This window comes from Culex pipiens, chromosome 3 (genome assembly GCF_016801865.2).
Source record: "Culex pipiens pallens isolate TS chromosome 3, TS_CPP_V2, whole genome shotgun sequence".
In the NCBI taxonomy this organism is placed as follows: domain Eukaryota; kingdom Metazoa; phylum Arthropoda; class Insecta; order Diptera; family Culicidae; genus Culex; species Culex pipiens.
This window is the reverse complement of record NC_068939.1, coordinates 127,493,320-127,511,118: the sequence shown is the minus strand read 5'-3', so window position 1 is coordinate 127,511,118 and position 17,799 is coordinate 127,493,320. Positions and strand designations below refer to the sequence as shown.

Below are 17,799 nucleotides of genomic sequence, written 5' to 3'. Positions count from 1 at the left end.
CTTGCTGTTTTTACATATGGGACGGACACGATTAGAGCGGCAGTATAACTAGTATTAGAGGTGGGCAAAACCGCTCTTTTTTAGGAGCCGCTCATTTTCGTTCGTTCATTAAAAAGAGCCGTTCTTTCGCTCTGTTACGAAATTTAGATGAAAAGGGTTTATTAATAAGTTATTTCACCTTGGACTTTTATAAATTATTTATTTAACAAAAATTATAACTGAAAACGAGAAGATGCTCTTGAAAACCATAAGTCTTGGTGGTCTCTATTTCAAGAACATTCGATTTATTGAATGCCATCCAAACTCAAATCTAGGATGTTGGAAAATTTGCAATTAATTTTAAAACTGCGTTTATTTCTGCAAGAATTGAATTAATACAGATATTTTATTTGGAGAAAATATTCTGTGAACTCTTTTGTACAAACGCTGAAGTTTAATCAGACAAAAGGATTTTTTTCCAAAATCTCTAATACTAATACTATTAAGTAGTTTTTTGGTAATATTTTACAAATTATGCTCAAATTTATAATCCGATAATACTTTAATGTACAATCAGTTGTGCAATTATTTTTTTCATTTTGTTCAGAAAATTTATTTTTATAAGCTTTGAAATATTTGATTTTTTTTAATTCTCAAAAAGAAATTTAATACAACATCTTTTTTGGAAATTCAATAAATTATATTCATAACGAAATTCATGCCTGCTTTGAAACGGTTCTTTCAAAAAACCGGAGTTTAAAAAAGAACCGCGGTTCTTTTTTTGTGAGCCACGGTTCGCTCGCTCTATTCAGTGAATCAGCTCTTTGAGCGGCTCGCTCTTCTTTTGCTCACCTCTAACTAGTATATAATTTTCCATTTATGCTATATGGCAATTTTTGCAATATGATAAATAACGACACAAAGTAAAAACTTTAAGTTGATTTTTTCCTTCTTAAGATCAACTCATAATTAGCGGACACTAACATTACAAAGAATGCCTGATTTTGATTACCAAAATATAATTTAATATGCAAAACACAAAATTACTTATTGACATCAAAAAAGGAAATTACCTCGATACAGCGAAATTGACTCACTAAGAATTAAAAAAAACAAGACTTATCTACTTAAAAAATAATGAATATTTCATTCCTGGTGTGTAACTGCTATGAACGTTTCAAGGTAAATTTTGGGGTCGAATTTTTTTGGTTTCTCTCAATTATAGTTATTGGAATTTTTGAAAAGTTAAAATTTACACTTTTAGAATAAGAAGATTAGAGAAGCATTGGTTTTTTTTTTTCAATTTTGAAAATAGAACTTTGAACATCCAATATTCTAAACAAATTCGAATTTTTCAAATGCTTTTCTGATAACATTATTGATTTTGGTTCGATATTTGTAAGTATAAAATTTCCCGGGAGTCTCGACCACATTTCCCGGGAATCGAGAGGTCCAAAATTGCCGATTTCCCGGGAAAATTTTCCCGGGAATTCCCGCTCGTCACCAACTAGTTGCCAGAACTTTAATATTTATAAGTTTTGCTAAAACACATAAATTTGTTTTTTACTTCTTTGTTTCAGGATGATGATTTACGTCTTTATTCCAAAAACAACTATAACCCAGTTTTTTATGTATATAAACTTCCCAATAATTTATGTAAACTTTAAATTTTTCAAGTCAATTTATGTCATGCTATTCGGAAACTATTAAGATCAAAAAACAAACATACGCCTCAAAACGCTCAACACTAATCGATTGATGAACCCACTTGGACGCTTGAAACCCCAACAACGACGATCAACTGCTCAGGTTCTCCGAAACTGGTTGGCCTCGCACAACCTCCCATCATCCACCGCGACCTGTCCGCGGTCCGCTCTAAAGCAGGCTAGGTGTAACACCTATTCTAACTCTACCCCGTAGTGACTTGTACTAATCGCGGTTTCCCCGCAAATGGTTGGTCTCCGCTTGGTTTCGACGTTGGATATGGGTTGTTGAATCGATTAAGGCGCTAAGAGAGCTCGCCTTATTCGGGAAGTTGTTATTAAACTCATCTTTCAATTTGAGCGGTGCTTGTTAAATAATTCCGAGATTTTTTTGTTTTTTTTTTTCAGAATTGAAAGACAGGTTTTCCAAGCAGGTAAAAACAGAAAGAGAGTGAAAATAATTACCTTCACTTCCCGCGGTGGCGGCGTCTACTTTGAAGCAATGCAACAAATTGCTCTTTCCCACTTTCGGCCGGAAACTGGAAAACTGGTTCAGCTCGGCTGCTGGACTCGGCTGGCCTTGAAACTTCTGCCCAATTCACACCTGATGATGCTCGGCTTTGCTGATACTGGTCGAGTGTTGAACTAAGTAGGCACTGCTGCTGCGACTTTGACAGCTCATTTTTTCTTCTCCATCGTGTGTGTTCGCTTCCAGCACGTAGAAACACAGCTAGTTTTGGTCACTTCCTCGAAACCAAAAATCACCGGAAAACGTAGGAAAAGCCCTTTGCTGACGCACAAAATCTCACAAACTTTCTTCCGGAAAAAGAGGGACACAACAAACACAACACTCGAAAACGGCAATGGCTCCAGGCCAAAGGAAGAAAAAATATAAAGAGAGGTTACACGAAGTTCCGTACCTCCTCCGCACTGTCAGTTGGTCACTTCCAGTAGCTCTCGCGGCTGATCGGGGAAAAAACTGAATCGAACGAGACTGCGGCTGCACAACTACTGAGGAACAAAATACAGAAGAAAGATAGAAGAAGGCAAAGCCGAGAGAACGGAGAGTTTGACAGCGCGTCCGCTTTGTGCAACGGCACAGACACAAGTAAACAAGGCGGGTTTCGGTTCGAAAAGACAGACTTGTTGGGACAGGTTTTGCGGCGCGTCAAAAGTGTACGTGAAAGAGGAACGTCAGTTTGGTGGTGGCCTGCGGGAAAGTCGATCGGTGTGCAAGTTGGTTCTGTTAAATTGCATGCTTGTGGGGGAATTCGAGAAGTTATAAACAATTTTCAATCGGCAGTTAGCAGTCATTGGCCATGAGTTTTGTTACAAAATCAGTAAATCAGGGAGTAAACAGAGGTGATCATGCGATCAACACCACAGTATTCCTCTGATTGGACGCAGTGGTATCAAGGCGCAGTCGTAATCATAAGCAGAGTTTCCTGATCTACCAGAAGGAACTTACCAATGTGAGTATATCATTCTATCATCAGTCAATTTTGTTACAGCTGTAAAACGTAACGCCTGATGTTAACTTCAAAAGCAATCTCAATAAATTTGTCTCATTTTTGTCTCTTTTGACTGACTGAACCCAACCTAAGCATCGTCTTTTCTTGTCCGGAACAACATAATCTACGATGTTGTGATTAGAAATTAACTACCATGAGAAATCCACAACATGACACCGTCTCACAATTCTTAGTTATCTAGAATGTGAAACGATTCAAAGTTCTACTGACAATACATTTTGAGCATACCAAATACATTTTCTTAGTATTTCAACACCGCCATTTTGGCCGCCATCTTAAATTTAAAAATTCTTAAGCACTTTAGACCTTTTTTGTAATCACATTCAAGCTCAACAATCAAAAACATATTTTGGATCCTACAGTAATCAATCGATATGATACAATCCTTGACCTGATGCACAGTTTATACTAACAGGCTATCGTAACCAATAAAACAACAAATTACAAATTACAAACAAGAAAAAAAATCGTGATTGGATAATCCGAAGTAATTTTTTTAGGGCCTTCTAGTTTTTTTTAAAAAAGAACACTAAAAAGTATTAAGATGCAGAACAGTCGATCCAGGAAGAACAAAGTCGCCATTTCGAACATTCACGACCAAATGTTTGAATTCAAAACTATGTGACCAAATGACTACTAGATTCCTACATCGGTGTTTGGGAAACGCAACATGTCACTTTCGTTAAAGGGAACAACATCACCCTAACCACCACATGTGCTCGGCTGTCAACACGCGCGTCGTCAGTGCTAGCGTCGCGACGCTCTTTACACAAACACCAGCAAGTTTCTCTTTTTCTCTTGTAAAAAAAAGAACCCCTAGAAACAGTTCGCTCCACGACGCCCCCGACAACTCGCGATAGCTCGTCTGTCTGCCAGTTTGCCATCTAGCTTTGACCGACGAAGAGGAGCGCTTCGGGAAAACTCCGCGGATCGACACACAAAGCATTTCACGACGCCTATAGCCTCTAAGACAATAGAGTTGTAGTGTTACTATTTCTGTCTGCCCCAGAGTTCGCGAGTGTGTGTGTGTGTTCAACCACATATACTAAGGTTGCGTTCGTACTTCCACCACCTTTGCCTCTAATGTAAATAGTAATAGTATATTCAGGAAGAAGTACTCGAGCGAAAAACACATGCAAATCTAGTAGGCCTAAACAAGGTCAAAAGTTTGGTTTTTCTGTGAAGAAGTCCACTAGGATTGTCTTGCTTCGTGTGTGAGTGCGCGCGTTTTCGTGAAATTTTCCCCAGCCTACTAAGGTTTGCACGTTTTTAGTGAAATGTTAGAAAAATCATCGAAAAAAAGGAACCCATTGTCCCTTTCGACATGCAGATTAGCTCATCGCTAGAACCAGGAATAGCACATCCTTTTTAGTCCAAAAGCATAAGCTGTGTGTTGGTGAAAGTTCGTGCGTGTAATGGTGTGACACTGGTGACAGTTCCCTAACAACTGCCACCACAATCGATCCGATTGTCTTGGCTTCTTTGTTTCGCAGGCAAGACTTCGTTCTACTTGCATGACTGCAGCTGGCAAGAAAGGCCAGACCTGATTTTAATTATTATTGCTGCATTACAAGTCAAGCAGTGACATTCGCGCTTCGAGTAGCGAGTTTGTTTGTGGTTGTATGGCGTTAGGCTACTCTAGTGTGCAATCACACATGCACGCGTGACACGAGCTAGAGAGAAGAAGAGAGAGCGTTGTTGATGCTCCTGGCTGTGGAGCTCTCACTCTCTGAGGATATCTCGTGAGATTCTGGCTGTGGTTGAATTGGAATTGTTATTGTTATGCGGTTTTACACTGGGTTGTAAATCTGAAAATATTTAGGCCGTTGCAAATATTTTTTGAAGTTTATGTCCCTCGACTCTGACCATAGTCGAGGGGGGGGGCAAAAAAATAAAAAAGTTTAAAAATTGAATTTACGAGTCATGGTTTCAACATTTGAATGAAAAAAGTGTTTAAAAATGCATTTTACACCTGCCCAGTTGTTTTGCAATCATTTGTTTCCAAAATACCTAAGTATTGACGAAAATTTATTTTTTTGCAAAAAAAAGTTTTTGCGGTGCTCTGTACATTGGAATTTCATAAAAAATCAAAATATGTTTAATCCAGCCCAAACATGCTTAATATGATTATCAATGCAGAAAATTTCGTTTTAGATTGTTTTAAGTTGATTTGACTTCTATTTTCATTAAAATTTTGAAGATTTTTGAAAAAATATTTTTTTTGCCCCCTGTTTTTCGGACCAATTTTGAAGGGGGGAGGGGGGGGCGACATAAACTTTGAAAATATTTGCAACGGCCTTATTAGAATCTTTCTAAAGAGAATATCTAAAGGTTTTTTTTTTTGAAAAAAATCCTAGAATCATATGAAACCCAGCTTAACTGCCCCTGTTCGCATAAATGTCCCATATGCATTTTCTTCAATTTTGAGTTATAGATACAGTTTTGTTCAAAATCGTGTGATCTTTCAGAAAAGCCTATAACATCCAGTACTTTGTTCTAAAAATCAGGAGGAAATCCAGTTTTTTCGCGAAAACTTAACACGTAGCCTTATGTATGGGACAAACTTCAATCGCGTTTTTCTCAGCTTGCTGTTTTTGCATATGGGACATTTATGTGAACATGGGCAGTTAAGGACCTTTAAAAACTCTAAGTAATATTTGATTTTAAAACTTCATAATCAACAACATTTTGAATACATTAAAATTACAAACTCCCTTATGCTAGGTTGGATTGAAAGGTAGTTTTATTTAAAATAACCGAAATTTTTATAAAGATTTCATTTTTTGACCATTAGAAATCCGAATGGTAGATGGCGAGCGATAATCAGTTGAACATTGAAAGCTAATTGGAAAACACTTACTTTTTCTTATTTTAAAACCAAAAAAAAACTTTCTTTTCATAAGCTTAAAAGTTACCTCTTGCCTTTCAAAATGTCACAAAAAAAGATTTCGGGGAATATTACGTTTTGGGAAACGAAAAACGTAAATTTTAAAATGGATATCTCATTGGTTAAAGTCACCCATTTGCTGTTGTCAATTGTCCCATGAGATACAAATAAAAATTACTGAAAATTTAAGATCTTATTTGAATTGAGATAAAATAAAAGTGCTTTGATTTGGCTCAAAAAATTTCTGGGGATTCCCTGGCCGAAAAATTAGAACCGTATTTTTTTGTTTGGCCAATAGGGTGACCAACGCCGAGTTAGGGTGGTCCGAAAAATGGCGATTTCGTCAATTTTCTCAATAACCACTTTTTTCAAAAAATATACATAGCTCCTCGCCATTTTGACTGATTTTAGCTGTCTTGGGCGCAAATGAAAAATGATAAGTTTGGAAAAAATAGTTTGGAATTTCAAAAATCTAGCCTAACATTTGAAAAAGTCTTATGAAAACTTCAAATGCCATTTTGACGGTGTTTGGACCAAAGAGCCTATGTCTGAAAATATTTCTTACGGATTCCTCCTTTACATAACATATCAAAAAATGGACGAGGTTCAATAACAAGATGCCGAGATAAGATTTTTTGAAAATAAAATCTGGGTTTTCCGACGCACTGCGCGCAAAAACAGGAAGCTGACAAAATCAGAAAAAATCAGCTTTTTTCACTATAATTGCGATAACTTTAAAATTTCAGCGATGACCTATACTTGTGTGGGTGCCAAAAGTAGCATCTTTTAATTACGAAAAATGAATTGATATTAAATTTTGATAAATTCTGAAACCAAAAAATTTTCAAATTTTGGAAAGGTAGGCTTCAATTTTGTATCGTCATCAGGGGTGTTACCCCACCCAAATTTCAGCACTTTTGTATGACCCAATTTTACCCTCCAGACCCAGTGTCACCCCTGATGATGTTTTTTCTGAGAAAAAAAAACATATTCATAGAAATTCAATCTTTGCTAATTGATTAAGAATCTGTTCAATGTTGATGCTGCTTTTTTCAAAAAAATGGTTTTTATTGTTTTAAAGATCGAAACATTTTTCCTAAGCATTTTCTCCATCAGGAAAGAACAAACCTTTTTTTCAGTAGATTAATTTCCCTGCTTTATTTTTATGGCAAATAGTAAGAGAAAAAGATATTTAAACATTTATAAATTTTGAAAGTTTGTATGGCGTCTGTATAACTATTACCAATGTTGTTTTCATGGTACAGCTAAACAAAAAGAAATGAACCATTGTTTTTTGGTACAAAGATTTTTTTATTGTGGGTTGGTTGAGCGAGCGTTTTAGCAGAATGCATTACTGTGAATACATTTTTTTTTAAATAGACAAAAAAATATGTAGAATATGACTTCAGCATCAAATGGAAATTTATATTCATCAATTTTTTGTTGCGATGATAAAGTTGAACTAAAAAAGTTAACCTTAAGTCTATATTCTCAAAACTTCAGATAGTTTGTTTGTTTTTAAATATTTATTATAGTCAACATAATTTCGTAAAGTTATCATAACACCGTTATTATCAAAAAAAGAAAAGTCTAACGAAGTATGTTCGTGACTTCAATTGATAATCAATATTTAGTGTTTTTAACCTAGAGATCAATTTGATGTTTGAAATTTATGGATCTCATATAAACGATGATTGCTAAATAAATACAGTCCAGACTCGATTATCCAAAGCATCTATTATCCGAAGTTTCGATTATCCGAAGTTTGATTATCCAAAAATTCGTATGAGACTTCGGGTAATCGAATGAGCATGAGCATGAGCATGAGAGACCACCCATGGTTGTCCTTCTCCGTTGCTGAACAGGACCGTAATGTCCTATCAATACAACCGACCATACGCTTGAACGATCTAATGGTGTTTCCCTTATCAACAGCATGTATGAATGCGTTGAAAAGATAAAACATCAAGATCATTAAAACTAGATCTGAAGCAAATAGGTAACAGTCATTGGCCACCAACGGCGCCCGCCATGTCAGTTTGTAGATCTCGGGGGATTGGGACGGGAATGTTAGTTAGCACAGGTTGCTACCAAGGGTGGGTTCTATACGATATCCACACCCCCACGTGTGCCGGAAAACTACTTCTACTTGGGATTTTGTTAGTGGGTAAGGGTAATGGCCAGGATTCAACATAGAGGATGATGATGCGACCCAATAATCAATAAATTTGGTTTAATAGTGTGATGTATTATGCATTCTCAAGGCAAACAGTCGGAGGATGCGGATGAGATTATTCCCGGTTATTTGGTGTTGAGTTTAGCATAAATGATTCAATCTTAGACAGCCGGCTGTGGAAAGATAAAACCAAATAAAATGCGAAAACGCGAAACCGCCCGGACCGAAAAACCCACACAATCGAAAACGGCAACGAAAATCCTGCGTGATAACCGCGACGCACACCGTTCAAATCCGCCAAAGCAACTGTCAAACAATCGCGAAATCACCCGGGTCGAAATACACACACAATCGGGGGGAAAACAAAGACGGAAACGGCAACGAAAATCCTGCGTGATAACCGCGACGCGCACCGTTCAAATTCTCCAAAGCAACTGTCAAACAATCGCGAAATCACCCGGGTCGAAATACACACACAATCGGGGGGAAAACAAAGACGGAAACGGCAACGAAAATCCTGCGTGATAACCGCGACGCGCACCGTTCAAATCCGCCAAAGCAACTGTCAAACAATCGCGAAATCACCCGGGTCGAAATACACACACAATCGGGGGGGAAACAAAGACGGAAACGGCAACGAAAATCCTGCGTGATAACCGCGACGCGCACCGTTCAAATTCTCCAAAGCAACTGTCTAACAATCGCGAAATCACCCGGGTCGAAATACACACACAATCGGGGGGAAAACAAAGACGAAAACGGCAACGAAAATCCTGCGTGATAACCGCGACGTACACCGTTCAAATCCGCCAAAGCAACTGTCAAACAATCGCGAAATCACCCGGGTCGAAATACACACACAATCGGGGGGAAAACAAAGACGGAAACGGCAACGAAAATCCTGCGTGATAACCGCGACGCACACCGTTCAAATCCGCCAAAGCAACTGTCAAACAATCGCGAAATCACCCGGGTCGAAATACACACACAATCGGGGGGGAAACAAAGACGGAAACGGCAACGAAAATCCTGCGTGATAACCGCGACGCGCACCGTTCAAATTCTCCAAAGCAACTGTCTAACAATCGCGAAATCACCCGGGTCGAAATACACACACAATCGGGGGGAAAACAAAGACGAAAACGGCAACGAAAATCCTGCGTGATAACCGCGACGTACACCGTTCAAATCCGCCAAAGCAACTGTCAAACAATCGCGAAATCACCCGGGTCGAAATACACACACAATCGGGGGGAAAACAAAGACGGAAACGGCAACGAAAATCCTGCGTGATAACCGCGACGCGCACCGTTCAAATCCGCCAAAGCAACTGTCAAACAATCGCGAAATCACCCGGGTCGAAATACACACACAATCGGGGGGGAAACAAAGACGGAAACGGCAACGCAAATCCTGAGTGATAACCGCGACGCGCACCGTTCAAATCCGCCAAAGCAACTGTCAAACAATCGCGAAACTTCGGGTAATCGAATGATCAACAAAAATGTTGTATCGTATTTTTTTATTATTTTACTTTTTAAAACAAATCCGAGTTCTGCGACCCCATTTCAGTCTAAATTTAATAGTTGATTGACTATTAAATTACAAAAGCATTTTTCAATGTTTTACCATCGCCATTTTGGCCGCCATATTGGATTTGAAGATTTAAATGTTCTGAATCAATTTAGAGTAGTTTAGGGGTCATACATAAGCTCGAAAATAAAAAAAATATGACAGCGATTCTGATTCGAAGGGATTTGTTCAAGGCTTGTTGGTGGTATTAATATTTTGCAGTGCGTATCTTTAGATAAGTTTTATCAAAACTAAACCCGATTACAGTCCAGTGTACAAATCGTCTCCAATGTAGGGGAACTATACCCTTTTTCAGCCTATTTCTATTATCGGCCTATCAGCACTTTGAACATGAATTGCAGCTTTCATAAAGTGTTTTTGACTGTAATAAATAGCTCAAATAAAAGTGAGCAAGCAACTCTCCATTGTTGATACATCTGAAAATGTTGATTTAATAGCGGAAAATGGCAGAATTGATTAGAATTGGTCGAACGGCTTAGTGTGATTAAAATGGGTACAATCCCCTATTAGATTTCCAACCCACACCAGGAAAAACGATTTTCCTCTCTCGCTTAGCATCACGCTCTTCTCTTCTCGAAGCTCGTGAGAAGAGAGTGCAAAACACACATGATTTTTAGCGCACGAGAGAGTGAGAGCAACCTCGGCGGTCGACGTCAAGTCGAGCACGGTCTGTCGCCACCGACCACAGTGCCAGTGTGTGTGAGTGCCTCAGTGCGTGAAGAACAAAATATCAACTGTTTTCCTCCCGTTTGCTTCGATGTAATACTACAGCTTTTAGCCAATACTACAGCCAGCTTAGCGAAAAAATTAGAAAAGCGAAAAAAAAAGTGTTCGAAAAAGTTAAATCCAAAGGCAAAAATTATATTTTCCAATTTCGTTGTTTTTCCTCGGGAAAAGTGCTTTGCAAAAGTCAGAGAAAGGTGATTTCCAAAACCATCGGGATTTGATCTAATCAATTTGCGGTGTTAAAAAGAAAAAGATAAAAAAAGAAGGCAGAGAGAACAAGTGCGTAAAGTTTTCCGGGGAATCACCAGCCCGGCGAAACGTGTGCCAGACCAAAAAGTCAGCAGCAGCAGCCAGCCAGCCCGGACAAGGAGGGCTCCGGCGGCGCAAGGAAACGTGCTTTTTATCATCACGCCAGGAGCAGCCAGGATGTGCGGATTCGGAGTTTTCTAGCATTGCCCAACTGTGATACAGTTTATGTGAGTATTGAATTTTGTATTGGTTGTTGTTTTTGTTTGTGCAGAGCATGGCTCTCTTAATTAGCATAATTATTTTTGGGTTGTTGCCAGGCAAGTTCGTTCGTCTTTGGCATATAAATGATTGGAAATGGTTTCATTTGGAGGTTGATTGGGTGAAATAATAAAGAGAAATCATCACATAAAATAACCTCTCTGACAAACTGGGATATCAGCATAAGCCAAGTCTGATACAAACTATACTTCCTCATAATTTCGCTTCCGGCCGGCACTTTAGAAAATAATATCTCGGATTAGTTTTCAAAAAGCCGTAAGAGCCAATGGTAAACAAAGCCTTGTTTGCCTCGGTATTCGACCAACTTACGGAAAACCAACTTCAAAAATGCTTAAGATTGTTCATCTACACGTCTTTCAAGTGCCCCAAACTAAAAATAAATGAAATTTTATTGCAATTTGGAGAAATACGAATATTAGTGTCGGAGGTCACGGTGGTTCTTACGGCTTTTTGAAAACTCACCCGTGATATGTTCTTAAATGCATAGTAGACTAGACTTGACAAATTAAAAATAATGGAAAATCTTAAGAGATACCCCCGGCTCTATTTTATGGGTATCTCTCTTGTATGGGAAATATCGAAAAAAAATGTAAATACCGCCAAAAGGTAACATAAAATGTGAAGTGTGTCAAGTGTGAGATTCTTAAGTAAAATTTTATGACAATCAACTTTGTCCAAGACCGCAAAACGATTCGAGTTAACCCTAACGAGTTATTTGCGATTTAAAGAAGACGTTTTTGTATGAAAAGATTTTTTTCCACCATCTTGAATGATCTTTAGCGACCCTTAAACCTCAATGGATTTGGCTCAAAATTGGCACAGTTACTTATTTTCACCTAAAGACTTGAGCATCTTATGATACACTGCTTAAATTTTTAAAAAGTTTTGCCTTAATTTTCATTTCGTTAGTGTGTGAAAAACGCATATTTTGAACAGCATAATTTTAATCTGAAAAATACTCATTAATGGAAATTATTTGGGATTATGGTTTGGCATGGTACTGCAATTTTGGTCATAATGCACAGTAATCCAGATGGCAAAATTAAATGGAAAAAGGATTTTCCGGAAAAAATGGAGAAGTTTTAGATATTCGGTGACTTCAGATGAGTTGATAAAATTGGAAGGGGCACCTTTTGGCATGGTTGACAATAAAGATGGTTCACGATTCGATTAGGGTGATTTTGGAAATCTTACATTCAGTATATTTACGAAGTAACATGCCAGTCCATGCAACTTTGCCGAAAACACCAATATTTAATCTCGCCTTCTACGACCAATTTTTTCAATAGTATCAGAGCAAATTCTCAAAATCCAAAATCCAAAAATCCATTCACTTCCATTCTTTCAACAGCATTGGAAGGTGCTAGGATAAGCCAAACACGATCAGAAACAAACACAAACTAAACAAGATAAATGTAAATAAATATACTAAAAATGAAACAGAAAAACATAAAACAAGAGAAGTGAAGTTTTTCGTAGAACAAAACGGGAAAACGGGGAAAAATAGAAAAAATGGGCGTTAGAGGGTTAAGTGATCATTAAATATTTTTTGTCAATTTTCTTCAAAAGATTACTTTTAAAAAATTGAACCATTTGAAACTTCGGGCAGCGAATGACCGAAAGGTTAAAGCTACCGAAAATAAAGCAACTAACAACAACATTTGAAACTTCAATGTTTTAATTGATTTAAATGTAATTTACAATTAAATTCCAAATTATTAAAATAATTAACAGCATTGTGTGTGTGCGTGTGTGTGTGTGTGTAACCAACCAAACGGGACCACGCGGCCGCTTCTTAAAAATTGAGTTGTTTCCATGTATTTTTAGATCTACACACTACGAAAAAAACGTGTAATTTTGGGTCAAATTAGATGCACATAACTGGAGCATCAAATTCGACGTGAAGCTGAGTCAAATTAAACGTAATGTTACACGACTCAATCAATATCGATGGTCGTGTAAAATTACATTAATCGTAATTTTGGTGGCAAAATATTCTAATTGGAATCATGCCATTCTTATTGGACGACATAACACGCGTTTATATTTTTTTAAATGAATACGTTTTTATTGCATCACTTCATAATTAATCACTAAATTTACACTCATGGTCCAAAATTGTCTTCCTAGTAGGTTTTCTACGATTTTCACCGAAATTGCTCCACTATCCTCACAGCCTTTGTTGAGCCACGAGTAATCTTCCGGCATGCAATTTGTTCCGTGTTTGCCATCCCGCTGAAGATGGCCGGTTCGGTTCACTCCGGGAACATCTCATCTCAACATTTTCAGAAAGCGTTAAGCCAGCTACATCGAAGCGGCTTGAACCGTATTTTGCCTCACGTTCAATGATGTCCGCTACCTAAACAAAACAAAACGGAAAATGACAAACAATATTTGCGATCTGTTTCACATCACCATTAGAAAGATTAAACTTACCTCTATCGGAAATGTGATTGCTTTAATCCAAAACTGTAGCAGATTCCGATCAGTAAGGAGGAGAAATTGAACAAAATCTGGACAAACATTATTTTTTCAGCGACGTAAAACCTGGCTGACGTTTTGACGTTTCCTCATTCTGACAAACGTGTAGCGGCCAAGGTGCGTGAAATCGGGTGTTATTTGATGTAACATTACATTAAATTTGACGCTCCAATTATGTGCATCAGATAAGGCGTAAAATTAGACTATTTTTGATGTAATGTTGGGTTTCGCGCGATGAAATAGAATACCAATGGGAATTTCATCGATTTACGTCAAAATAAACCCAATTTTACATTGAAAATACGTTTACATAATTTAATAATAGGTTTTATCAAAGATTACGTCAAATGTAATATTACAAATTTTTTAGTGTGTACATTCTTTACATGCAAATAACTCGCATAGGCATTTGGAAGGCGTTTGCTCTGCCGAGCTTCGGTGACCCATTTCTACGCTGGCTAGCCGAGCGCGAGGTACTTCTGCTTTATCGACAAGCCCCGCCCTGAAGAACGTTTGCATCAATCGAATTCAAACGTGATTTAGAACTTCCGAACCCTTGTCAAATGGACAAGGACCCAGCGCGTATATAGCTGATAGTAACAGTATTCCTAATTCCAGTCGTAGCTCACCAAGCCGTGATGGCGTATTGGTTAGCATTTTTGCTTACCAATCCAAAGGACGGGGGATCGAACCCCACCTCGAGCGACTTTAGATTTTTCGTTCTTATTCAGTATTTCAAGAATTTTTAAGTCTGAAACTTTCTCGTTGGGAGCAGATGGGCATCGAACCAAGGCGTCATCCATAAAGTATGTCACGCTGTAGGGGGGGAGGGGGGGTCTGAGCAAGTGTGACATTGCATGTTATAAGTATAGGAAAAGCGTGACAAGGGGGGGGAGGGGGGGGGGGTAAATTTTGGCTAATTTTAGCGTGACGTACTTTATGGATGAAGCCCAAGGACCATTCGCTTACAAAGCGAATACCGTAATCAGTCAGTCACGGCCGCTGTCTTATATTAAAATAATTAACAGCATTGTTTAAAAAATATAGAAAAATAAATTATATAAACATTTAATATAATAAAATAAATATAGATTGAAAAAAATATTATTTTGTACAATCTTCTAAAGCAAGCACAATCAATAAAACTCAATAAAGGACTCTCGAAAGTTTGATAAAACAATATAATTTTAAATTACTTTGAGACATTTGAGAGCTTACTTTTATCTATTTTGTTGAACCTATCACCTCTTGATAAACAGAATTTAATGCATGGTTGTATTTAAAAAGAGTGGTAAAGAATTGTATTTGACGGATAACAAAAAAATGTGGGTAATCCTCCGCCAACTCACACAGCAGTTGTCCCAACGGATATTTTTTAAACTTGATCACGAATCCGAGCGTCATTTTTAAATATCTCGTGACGGAAGGGCGGTATCACCCCGTCCATTTTTGAACATTCGAAAAAAGACGTGTTATTCAATAATTTGCAGCCTGAAATGTTGAGGACTGGCAACCCGGCCAACGTCGCGAGTGCACGCGTTTTTTGTGAAGATAATTTTGTTCTGCTAAAACTAGTGTTTTAACGTTTAATTATTTGGTTTATTTCGCGAATCGCGTGTGTACAAGGTCGAACCATTCGTTGTGCCTGAAATACGTTGAAGTCGCGGCAAAAAATAGTGAAGTTTTGCAAAATTGTGTTCTTTAGTGAAACTTGTTTTTACCCCAAAACGGGGACTACGCCATCCGACAAGCGTCGCGAAGGCAGCTGTTGCGATGTTTTTTCGTTCGGTGTTTTGTAAGAGCGAGACAAAACCATTGTTTATTTGGGGAGTTGTTTGAGAATGGTGTGAAAGACGCAGAAGTTAGAGGGGGGATTTTTGAAGTTATTGAGAAGAGTTTTCTTCCCGGATTGTATATGTGCAGTTTGGAACCGGAATTGCTTTTTGCCCGGAAGTTTGTGTTCCGAAAACAGCTGCAGAAAATGCAGTGTGCGATGACAGCAAAAACGGACGAGGAGGAGGGTAGCGGCTTGAAGTGCATTGGGAGAGAACGAGACGGACTAACTTGTTGGTCATTAAAGCCGTTTCGCAACAACAACGAGATCGACGTCGACGTGTTTCGGGTGAGAGCTTTCCAAAATCTTCTGTCTTCTTTCTTCATCTTCCGCCTCTGCATTTCTTTTAAATCGTCTTCCTCTGACACTCTGACGTTTGAGAGAAAAAGATGCTGACGCGGCCAAGCTGTCAGAAATGAACAGTGGACGCAGTTGAATTGAATCAAGAGTAGTACAGACTTTTTTCTAATTGTTGCAAATTCTAGTTTTTATCCTTACAGATTTCATTTGCAGGAACGTTTATTGTCTTTTGAGGAGTTGTTATTTTATTGTGTAACTAAAAGAGCTGGTATTTTTATTTAAGTTATCTTTAGTAACTTAAATTTCGCGATTCAGCAAAGCTAGTTCGATTTGCGACGCGGTTTCGGTCGGTTGTTGTCATTTCGTCAACGGTGCAAGAAGATTTATTCTATATATTTCGGAACGCTCCGCGTATTTATTGAAACTTGTTATGCATTTTTTTATGATAACTTATGTTGCTGGCTAAAACGGATTTTACAATCGTCTGTATGTCTTGGTCAACATTTAAATGTATGCAAATGGATCCCTTGTTTCCACAGCCGGCTGTCTAATATTGGATCTTAAATAAAAATATTCGCGTCGGGATAAAGAGTTAAACGTTCACCAGCTAAATAACAACGGTCTGAACAATAGCATCTTATTGCTTGCCTTGAGAATAATATTACAATCTGGTTAAAATACTAAATTCACTACCTGGATTAAACGGGAATTGTCTCAACAGCAGCATCCGATTGCTTGCCTTGGGAATAAAAATCTTACCGACTAAACTTTTTTATGCCAAAGGTCGTATCGCTTGCTTAGGGCGAATCCTAGACCTCTACCCATCACAACTACCAACTCCCCGCGACACTTACGCAGCCCTGTTGTTTAAATTCGATCAAATTTGGTCAAACGGTCAGTTTGATCAAGTTCCACAATAGGGTTGGGAAAAAGAGCCTGCGGTTTCGCTACCTTTTTCTAAGTAAGTTTAGCATCAACACTTCCCGTGCTCCTAATCCTTATTCCTGCCCCGGTGAATGGTGGAGATGGGAGCGGCCGGCAATGGATGGCTTTCATGGTGCTGGCTGTCCTGTCATGGTAGAATTGGTTTTAATTCCTGTTAATCAATTTCTAAGCAACCTGGGCTGGATATTCATCACACATACATGAAGAAATCCAGTCTGCAACCCGCTAAGATCACCATCTCCATGCGAATGCGAATGCGAATGCGAATTTGCAGCCTGAAATGTTGATGGTGTGGAAACTTTATGTAGAATTCGACGTCCAATTTGATGACGTACTCAGAATTCCGAAAAAAAATGTATTTTTCATCGAAAAAAAATACAAAAATGGCTTCGAAAACTCTGCCATTTTTTGTTTACTTAACTGTAAAAATTTTAGGCACATTTCATTTTATGGGAAATTTAATGTACTTTTAGAATTTGGAACACCCCTGAAAGTTTTTTCTTTCATTTAGAACTTAAATTTTAATTTGAAAATTTATTTTTTTGTGTAACAATGTTCTACAAAGTTGTGGAGCAGACAATTACAAAAAAAAATTATAAATACAGCAATTCCCTACGAAACAGCATGATTTGGAAAAAAAGATCGGGATCAAAATTGGACGTCGATTTTGGCAATTACTACATTTTTCAAAAAATCATAACTCGCGCTATTTCCACCGAATTAAGCTCTCTTGGAAGCAAATGAAAGGTAATTGATTTGGATTTTAGAGAAACATAGTTTGCCATATAGCCTTATATTTGAAAATGTTATATGCTTATATCTGAAAATATTTGTATTTGATTCTTTGGACAAGTTTACATAACATATCCTAAAATGGTAAAGTTTCATAAACAGGATTCCGAGATATGATTTGCGCCGCGCGCAAAGATGGGAAAATGACTAGAACAAAAAAAACACTTTTTCAATATAACTGCGATAACTTTAAAATTTAAGCGATGACCTATACATTTTTGGATACCAAAAGTTGCACGAAAATCGAAAATCACAATTTGAAGAGGGGCCGGGGCAACTAGGTACTGTGTGAGTTGGCGGAGATTGATCCAGTATGTTTTGCT

The 17,799-nt window shown here is 37.9% G+C and overlaps 2 protein-coding genes across 8 annotated transcripts in view; one reads left to right on the top strand and one right to left on the bottom strand.

Annotated features, from left to right (window-relative positions):
• Window positions 1-2,781, bottom strand: part of LOC120428040 (katanin p60 ATPase-containing subunit A1) — a 42,577-nt gene extending 39,796 nt beyond the window's left edge. The window contains exon 1 of the mRNA XM_039593004.2: window positions 2,148-2,781. The gene's annotated coding sequence lies outside the window, so the exon portion shown is untranslated. The remainder of the gene's footprint in view (window positions 1-2,147) is intronic.
• A 1,304-nt stretch (window positions 2,782-4,085) lies between these two features.
• The window catches only part of LOC120428045 (uncharacterized), a 98,653-nt gene continuing 84,939 nt past the window's right edge, over window positions 4,086-17,799 (top strand). The window contains exons 1-2 of one of the 7 annotated variants that reach the window (XM_052711261.1): window positions 4,086-4,264; window positions 10,642-11,072. The gene's annotated coding sequence lies outside the window, so the exon portion shown is untranslated. Of the gene's footprint in view, window positions 4,300-4,321; window positions 4,472-10,547; window positions 11,073-17,799 lie in introns of those variants that run through there. The other 6 variants (XM_052711263.1, XM_052711259.1, XM_039593008.2 and 3 more) reach the window with 6 other exon arrangements.